Here is a 10,050-nt window from a genome sequence, read left to right on the forward strand (position 1 = left end):
TTTAAGACAACTTTGAATGAATGAGTTATTTTGACTATAATAAATATTCAAATTAAATAGAAAGGTCACATGAAGAAAGTTAATATCTCCATCTCTAGGGAAGTGGGTAGGTATGGGAAGGAAAAGAAATTTATATGATAATTTTCTTATTTATTTAAATCAAGTAACCAGTTGTATATAATAGATTTTCAATTTCAAATGTAGTGATCTTTATTATTGTACTATTATATAGAAATGCTTGTTTTATACTGTAAATTTTAAAAGAGTGATAAAAAGAAAAGAAAAAACATTTCCTTAAAAACATTGCCTATGAAGAGATGAGGAAGTATGATAGCTGACAGACATAGTATGATCAAATGAGGGTTTTTTAAAGGTTGGGGCAAAACTTGATAGGTTTTCACTTTTTCTGAAAATGCAGGTTCATGGTCAGTAACACCATTGTTCATTGACAATTAGGTAATTATCAACATTAGTCTTCTGGACAGAGGAGACAGAGTAGAATAGTAGGAAGGAGAAGACAAAGACAGATTGAGAAGAAGGAAGAAAGTGAAAAGGAAAGAAGAAAAAAAGAGAAAACGGGATACCATTATAAATGCATAGAGATACAGTGAGGGAAAGAGGACAGAGGAAGATGAGCAGCAAGGGGACAGGAAGAGAAGAGAGGGATATAGGGAAGAGGAAAGAAAAAGGAAATAAAAATATGAAAATTAAAAAAGCTTTATGTACATAGGATGAAGTTCTATTCTTAATCCACTTCTTCTAAAATAAAGAAAAACAAAAACCCTTTCACTGGCACACAGTGACCAAACTGATCCAGAGGTGGAATTTAAACTTTGGGGAAAAGTCCTTCACCTTACTAGGGTAATTCAGTACTTGGCATAATAGGTCAGAGACTAGAGAACCACTACCAAGCTGGAGAAAGATTGGAAGCTAAAGAAAAGCTCAGTAGTTTGGATCAGATGAAACAAAGTTCAAAGAAATGTGTATTTACAGAATTAACAGTGAGGAAGCAGAACTTTCACTCTTTGCAGATTATATGATGATATACATAGATAAAAAAACGAAAATCATCTAAAACACTCCTTGAAACAATTAACAAAATCAGCACAGTAGGAGGTTATAAAATAAACCCATACAAATCATCAGCATTTCTATGTATGGACAACAAAGCCCAAGAGTAAGAGAAATTCCATTTAAAATAATTGTAGACAGCATTAAATACTTGGGAATCTACCTCCAAGAAAAACCCAGAAATTGCATGAACACAATTATCAAATACTCCTCACCCAAATAAAGCAAGATCTATATTTAGTACCATACTAATCAAACTACAACATAACTACTTTATCAAGCTAGAAAAAATAGTAACAAAATTCATTTGGAACAATGAATGGTCAAGAAATGCAAGTAAACTGGAAAAAAATGTAAAGGAAGGAGGCTTAGCTCTACTAGAAGTAAAACTATATTATAAAGCAGCTGTCATCAAAACTGCCTGACACTGCTTAAGAAACAGAGAAATGAATTAGTGGATTAGGGTAGTTTCAGTAGAAACATCAACCTCTGGGATAAGACCTCACTATTTGACAAAAATTGTAGGGAAAACTGGAAATTAGTATGACCCAAACTAGGCATAGGTCCACATCTCACAACCTATACCAAATTAAGATCAAAATGGGTACAGGATTTAGACATAAAGATATAGACAAATTAATAGACCAAAAAATACTCTCTTTGAGCTCAGGTTCCCCTGACTACGTGGTCAGTGCTCTATCCACTGAACCACCTATCTGCCCCCCACACCATCTTTACATTATACCTTCATATAGAACTCCTTCTTGTGACTTGTTTATTTATACTCCTTCTAACTACTCTAAGTCATCAATATCATCTTTGCATGAAAGAAAACAAACAGTTGAACATTGGTAATTCTCTCATAATTTGCCCTTTCCATTCACATTCTCTATGCTTTGCTTGAGTCCTCTATGTGAAGAACAAACTTTCAGGTCAGCTGCAGTTGTTCCAACAGGGAAGTTTGAAATTCCATTGAATGTTAATCTTTTTCCATGAAATAGGATGTTCAATTTTGCTAGTTTGTCCATTCTCAGTTGCAATCTAAACTCTTTTGCCTTCTGGAATATCATATTCTAAGCCCTAAGATCCCAAAGTAGATGCTACTAAATTCTGTGTTATCCTGACTGTAGCTTCAAAATTTATGAATTGATCTTTTTTTTTCTGGCTGCTTGGATTATTTTCTCCTTGATTGGAAGTTCTTGAGTTTGACTATAATATTTCTGGGAGTTTTTATTTTGGGATCTTTCTTTAAGGAGGTGATTAGTAGATCCCCTCAATTTCTATTTTATCCTCTGTTCTAGGATAGCAGGGCAATTTTACTGGAGAATTTCATGAAAAAAATGAAGTCTAGGCTCTTTTCCTGGTCATGATTTTCAGGTAGCCTACTAATTTTTAAATTGTCTCTCATGAATATGTTTTCTAAGTCAGTTGTTTTTCCAATGAGATATTTCGTATTTTCTTGTAGTTTTTCATTCTTTTGGATTTGTTTTATTGTTTCTTGATTTCTCGCAAAGCCATCAGTTTCCCTTAGTCCCATTCTACATATGAAGGAATTTTTTCAAAGAGTTCTTTATCTCCTTTTCCATCTGACCAGTTCTGCTTTTTAAGGTATTCTTCTCCTCATTGACCATTTGTATCACTTTTTAACATTAAATCACAACTGGTTTTTAAGATATCATTGTCTCCTGTGTTTGTATCTCCTTCACCAAACTGCTGAGTTGGTTTGCATGATTTTCCTGTATCGCTCTCATTTTCTCATCCCAGTTTTTCCTCCACCTCCCTTACCTCATTTTCAAAATATTTTTGAGCTCTTCCATAGATTGAGACCAATTCCTATTTTTCCTAGAGACTTTGGATACAGAAGCTTTAAACTTGTCATCTTCTGAGTGTGCATTTTGATTCTCTGTGGGAAATGAGTAATTGTCAATGATTTGAATTTTTTCTGTTGCTTACTCATTTCACCATCCTATTACATGATTTTAATTATTTCTTAAGGTGGAGCTCTGTTTTTAGTGTGGAGAGTGCACTATCCCAAGCCTTTGATAGATTTTTCTGCTGTTTCCTCAACCCCACCCCCCCCTTACAGGGGCCTTATGTGGGATTCTGACCCCTCTACTGGCCATTGTTCTGTGGTCTGTGGATGACCAAAAGTGCCCATTGCAAGGAGGGTTTCTACTCTTCTATGGCAGTAAAGTTCCCCTTTTTGAATCTGAAATCTGAGTCCTGTCTCACAGGTAAATGACAGAGAGCTCTGCAGTCTATCCTGATCTGCTTACCAATCATGGGTTGCATGCTCATGGCAGGTGCCTCTCTAGAACTGCTTCTGGTTCCTTGGGCCTGGGATATGATGAGTTCGACTCTGACCTGGGCTCACTGCTCACTCTGGTATGGCAGAGTTTTCCTGTTTACCTTTCATGTTGTCCTTGGCAATTCCCGGGGTGAGAGGTCTGAAAACTGCCACTGTTACCATGGATCCAGGTGCTCCCAGGGACCCAGCACTGTAGATTATGCTTGAATGGCTGGAGCTGGATAACACCAGTGCTGCTGATGTAACTTGGGCTGTGCCACACTGTGAGTCTTTCCAGTCCTGGGGTAACAAACCTTTCCTTCACATCTTCCAAGTTTTTTGGGCTTGAAAAATGTTTCACTCACTCTGTTGATTCTGTCACTCTCAAATTTGGTAAGAGTTATTAATTAAAGAGTTTGAAATGTCATTTGAAGTTGTTGTGGAAATGCTCCTGGGATTTTCTGTCTTCACTCTGCCATGTTGGCTCCATCCCTCACTTAACGTTTTTTCAAATGGTTTAAATAGAATTGAAACTAAATGTTCCTTGAATGCTTAATAAAATTCTCTTGTGAATCCATATAGATCTGGAGATGTTTTTCATAGGCTAGATACCACCTCACACCTCTCAAACTGGCCATTATGACAGGAAAGGTCAATGATCAATGTTGGATGGGATGTGGAAAATCTGGGACATTAATACATTATTGGTGGAGCTGTGACCTCATCCAACCTTTCTGGAGAGCAATTTGGAAATACTGGAAATTAGCTGAATGGCTTTCAGTTGGTGAATCACTTAACAAACTAGTTTATATGTAGGTCATGGAACACTATTGTTATATTAGAAACCAGAAGGATGGGAATTCAGGGAAGTCTGGAAGGATTTATATGAACTGATGCTGAGTGAGATGAGCAGAACCAGAAAAAAAAAACAATGTATACCCTAATAGTAACCTTAATGAACTTGCTCATTCCATCAGTGCAAGAACCAGGGACAATTTTGGGGTATCTGTGATGGAGAATACCATCTGTATCCAGAGAAAGAATTATGGACTTTGAACAAAGACCAAAGATTATTACCTTCAATTTAGGATAATAAACCATTATCTTATTATGTAATTTTGTACCTCATGCTTTATTTGCTATCTCATACTTCCTTAGGGATATGATTTCTCTCTCATCATATTCAACTGACATCAATGTATACTATGGAAACAATGTAAAGGCTAACAGAATGCCTTCTGTGGGTGGTAAGGGGAGGGAAGCAAGAATGGAGGAAAATTGTAAAATTCAAAATAATTAAAAGTGTTCTAAATATATATATACATACATATATATACATATATATGTATGTATGTATATATATATATATATATATATATATATATTTCCCCTAATAACTGCTTTGGCTGTGTCCTATACGTTTTGGTATATTGTTTCATTATTGGCATTATCTTGAATGAAAAAAAATATTTTTTGAATTGTTCTTAAAATTTCCTTATTCTACTTCTAATTAGCTTTATGTCTATCTTACCATGGCTCTTTTGTGCACTTGATTTTTATTATGTCATGCTCTTAAAAGAATATATTCAATATTTCTCCCTTACTGCATTTGATTATAAGATTTTTATGTCATAATGGATGGGAAATTTTTGTGTATGTGCCTTGTACCACAGTAAAAAAAAATGTATATTCCTTTCTATGTCCATAGAATTTTCTCCCGAGGTCCATAATATATAAGTATTTTTAACATTTTTTACCATTTTATTTACCTCCTTAATTAACATTCTTCTTGTTTATTTTATGATTAGATTTATCTAGTTATGAGAGAGGGAGCTTGAGGTCCCCCACAAATATAATTTTGCTGTCTATGTATTTCTGTACCTCATTGAACTTCCCTTCAAAGAATCTGGTTGCTATTCATTATGGAGTATACATGTTTAGTATTGAAATTATTCCATTGTCTATAGTGTCTTTTGGAAGAATGTAGTTTCCTTCTTTATTTCTTTCTTTCTTTTATTTATTTGAGGTAATGGAATTAAGTGACTTGCTCAAGTTCACACAAATAGGCAATAATCAATTGTCTGGGGTGCCTAGGTGGCACAGGGGATAGAGTACTGGCCCTAGAGTCAGGAGTATCTGAATTCAAATCTGATCTCAGACACTTTATAATTATCTAGTTCTGTGGCCTTGGTCAAGCCACTTAACCCTATTTGCCTTGCAAAAAAACCCCTAACATATATATATATATATATAATTGAGTGTCTGAGGCTAGATTGGAACTCAGGTCCTCCTGACTCCAGGGTCAGTGCACTATCTACTCCTGATTCCAGGACTGGTGCTTTATCCACTGTACCACCCTCCTTCCTTATTTATTTTAATGAGACATAGTTTTGCAATTGCTTTGTCTAAGAAAAGAATTGTTAATCCTGCTTTTTCATTTCAACTGAAATATAATATATTTCTCTTCCATTTTTTTATCTTTACTCTGCATTTATCTTTCAATTTCAAATGAGTTTATTTTAAGCAGCATATTGAAGGATTCTGTTTTTAATCCATATTGATATATGCTTCTGTTTTACGAGATAATTCATCCCATTTACATTCACAGTTACAATTACTAACTCTTTATTACTCTCCATGCTATCTCCTCTACATTTGTATGTTTACCATCCTATCCCTTGTCCCTCTTCCCCAGTAATTTCCTTCTGAACACAGCTACCCTCAATGTGTTTCCCTTGTTCTATCCACCACCCTCCATTTCTTTCCTTGTTTCCCTTTTCCCTTTCTTCCTTCTCTCCATTCTGTTAGGCCCTCTTCCTTCCCCCATTTCCTCTCCTAATACTGGCAAGATAAGATAACTTTCTAAACTCAACTGTGTGTCTTAATCCCTATTTGAGTCAAGTCAAATGAGAGCAAGTTTCAGGCATTTCTTACCTCTTCCCTTCTTTCCCTCTATTGCAATAGGTCTTCATGTGATGAAATATACCCCATTCTCAACCTCCCCCTCTCCCCCCACTTTGTAATGTTTTAATTTTCTTTTCAACTCATTCCAACAAAGTCATGGTCATATCATGAATATCCATACCTTCAGTTAAAAAAATAAAATTCTCAAGAGTTGTGAAAATCTTCTCAGGGAGGGATATAACCACTTTAATCTTATCGAATAGCCATCTTTTTCTTTACCTCTAATTACCATTTCATGTATCTCTTGAGTCACCTGTTTGAAGACCAAATTTTCTAATATCTTCTAGGAAATCTTTCTGGGATAGAGACCAATTCATATTTTCTTCTCAAGCTTTGCATACAATATCCCTACTGTGATCCATTTCTAAACTATTATCCTTACCATTCAGGTAAACATCAATAGACCCTGCTTAGCCCTGAACTTTTTTCATTTGTGATATTAGTTATCCCTGATGTCTTGTCTTGGGAGAGGGATTGATTAGCAGAACTTCAGTGTTGAGAACCTTAGAGATTTCCAAGGAATTTCTCAGTGGACAGAGCAGTAAGGAATCCTAGAATCTTTCTCTCGATTTTCTATGTTGTGGTTGCCAGCAGACAACTCCCTAGGATTGGAGCTATGTCTGTGCTATCCTTGGCCAGCCCAGTAACTGAGCTAGATCATCAGATATGAAAATACCAGAGGGTCTGTCTGAATAGTCAGAACTGGGAAGTCCTGTTGCCAGCACCTGGGCTTTTGTGAAAAGTGAGAACACCTGAGACTTTTTTGTGTTTATACTGGACAGTGTAAGGCCTTCCCAGTTATATCAGTGTTGGCTGTCCACTTCAGCCTTGATAGCTGAATTGAAGTCTTGGGTGGCAGTGCTAGAGCTCTACCAGACTGCCCTTTGTGTACACTGCAAAAGGTTCTGCTGCCATCACCTTGGTTCTCAAGTTAGTACCTGCACCACCTTGCTACCCTTGCCCTGGATCACTGTTGTCTGCCTGGGTACAGTCACACACCCCCTCCTTACCCACACACATAATTGACCTTCCTGGAAGATATTTCCCTTGTTCTATTTTAGTTTCTATTGATCAAAAATCTGTTAAGAATCTTGATTCATGTTGATTCTCAGGGAAAAAGTCAGGATTGCTTAAAACAGTGTCTGTTTTAGGGGAAGTTTGTTGGTGCAGTGGATTGAGCACTGGCCTTGGATTCAGGAGGACCTGACTTCAAATCTGGTCTCAGACATATAGTGATTGCCTAGCTGTATTGGGCAAGTCACTTAACCTCACTGCTTTGTAAAAAAAAAAGTGTCTGTTTTCTCTCCCTCATCTTGGTGAGAAGTAATTTCTCTGCTTTACTTCTGACTTCTATCTTGCTCACCTATCTATATTCTCCTTCCCTTGTATTATCTAACCCTCCTTTATCCTCTCTCCCAATCATATCTTCTTGCTTTCTTGTTTCTCTCTGAATTTAGAAGACTTTTATACTTTTCAAAATATGTATATTTACACATACACATATATATGTACATATTTTATGTGTATATATATGTGCATAATGTTGCCTATATTATCCCATCTGCACACCCTTATATACCAACTTATTTTATTCATTTACCCTCTTATTTCTTTATAAATTTAAAACACTTTCATATGCTTTTAAGTGTATGTTTTCTCTCTTTAACCTGGATCTAATATAATTAAGGCTTCTTCTAAAAAATCTCTCTTAATGACTCTCAGTTCTTTTACCCTCTTATTTCTTTCTGAATTTAGAATTCCTCCTCTCTCATCTAGTTCCTCTGTATCAGTTCATCCTCTTGCACCTTATCTGTATGAGAAAATTACTTTGTTTTATCTTCTTAACTATTTTTCTTTTCAGAATCACATCATACACAGCTCCACCACAATCTTTTTTTCAAATAACCCTATTGTTAATCACAAACATAGACATATGGTTTCCATTTCTGGGTAACAAAAGTAAACAAATTGTCCTTATTGATTCTTTTATAATTAGTCTTTGATATTTAACTTATTTTTCTCTTAGATCTTGTATGTCAAAGTTTGAATTAACTTCTGGTCTTTTTTGGAATACATTGCTGAAAGTCTGCCAATTTATTGAATGTGCATTGTTGTTCAGGATTAGAACTAACCTTGCGGAATATTATATTTTCAACAGCAATGCCAGTTCTTTTGCTCTCTGATATATAGTTTTTCAAGTCCTGAAGTCTTTTTTGTTTAGTTGCTGCTAGCTCTTGTAATTCTTATTGTGCCTCTGCCATATTAGAATTACTTTTTTCTTTTTGCTCATAATATTTTCTCCTTTACCTGGGGATTTTGGAATTTGATTAAGATATTGTTGTGGCTTTTTCTCCTAGGATCTCCTTCAGGTGGTTATCAGTGAATGTTCTTTTACTACTTCCACTTTCATCTCTTTTTCCAACACATCAGTACAATTTTATTTAATTATTTTTGTATTGTTATATTAAGATCCTTTTTTGTTGTTTTAGCTTTCAATTAGCCAGATTATTCTTATATTTTCTCTTCTTGATCTGTTCTCCAGATAAGTTATTTTTCTAATGAGATGCTTCACATTATCTTCTATTTTTTTATTCTCTTTGTTGCCTTTTATGATTTCTTTATCTCATAACTTTGCTGGCTTTAGCTCATAGCTTTTCTTGTCCAACTTTAATTTTCAATTTTTAAATTTTTTAAACTTTTTTTTAGTTTTTTGCAAGGCAAATGGGGTTAAATGGCTTGCACGGAGCCACAGAGCTAGGTATTATTAAGTGTATGAGACCGGATTTGAACCCAGGTACTCCTGACTCCAGGGCCGGTGCTTTATCCACTGTTTCAAGAAATCATTTTGTTCATTATGATTCTTAAGATCCATAATCTTTCTCTTAGAGTGTTTCTTATTTTTTACTTTTCCTCAATCTCTTTAATTTATTTATCATACATTTAATTTATTTCTTAATTATATTTTTAAAGTCTTTTTTTTAATTCTACTCTGAGTTTTTTGGCAGGTGAATATCTGATATTAATTTTAAGGGTAGACAGACTTGTCGTTCTTTATTATACTCCTTTGAAGGTGAATTTTGATCTTCTCTATTCACATAGTAACTACCTGTACTTAGGTTCTTTTTTCCTTTTCTTAATTTTTTTTTTTAAATTAACTACAATAAATTTCAATACTAGAGTCCAAACAATGAAGCCTCTGGCCTCAGGTTTATCTATGGCCCAACTCTTCATACTTTTCCCCCTCCAAGTCAGAGTTACCTTACCCCCCCCCCAATTTTCTGGCAATTCTCTTGCTTCTTAATTCCTCACAAGTGACTATAACCTTCTGTTCTGCTCACTAGTCTGAAACTGAGACCTCTCCTGTTAGTATCCATTACCAGAAGCATTCCATTCCCACTACTTCTGTATTCTTCTGACATGGGTTGGTTTCTTCTCATCCAGTACTTTATCTGTAGAGTATAGCTGAGACTGGTGTGCTTTATCCACAGTTTCCCTCAGTCTTCTCCCACTTAGACCCCCAAATTCCCACATTGTCCATGAGGTGAAAATTTCTGTGACTAAGGTGAAGGTTATCTCATAACCCAGCTGACACCAGGGCTCACCACTTGCTAATTCAGGAACTAGCCTGGAGGTATTTATAATTCACTGGACCAAATCTCCTTTCAGAGATCTTTCTTTGGATCTTCTCAGGTTGTCCCAGAAGAACTATTGTGGTGCCACAATTCTTT

Source organism: Macrotis lagotis, chromosome 1 (assembly GCF_037893015.1).
Source record: "Macrotis lagotis isolate mMagLag1 chromosome 1, bilby.v1.9.chrom.fasta, whole genome shotgun sequence".
NCBI classification, from domain to species: Eukaryota; Metazoa; Chordata; class Mammalia; order Peramelemorphia; family Peramelidae; genus Macrotis; species Macrotis lagotis.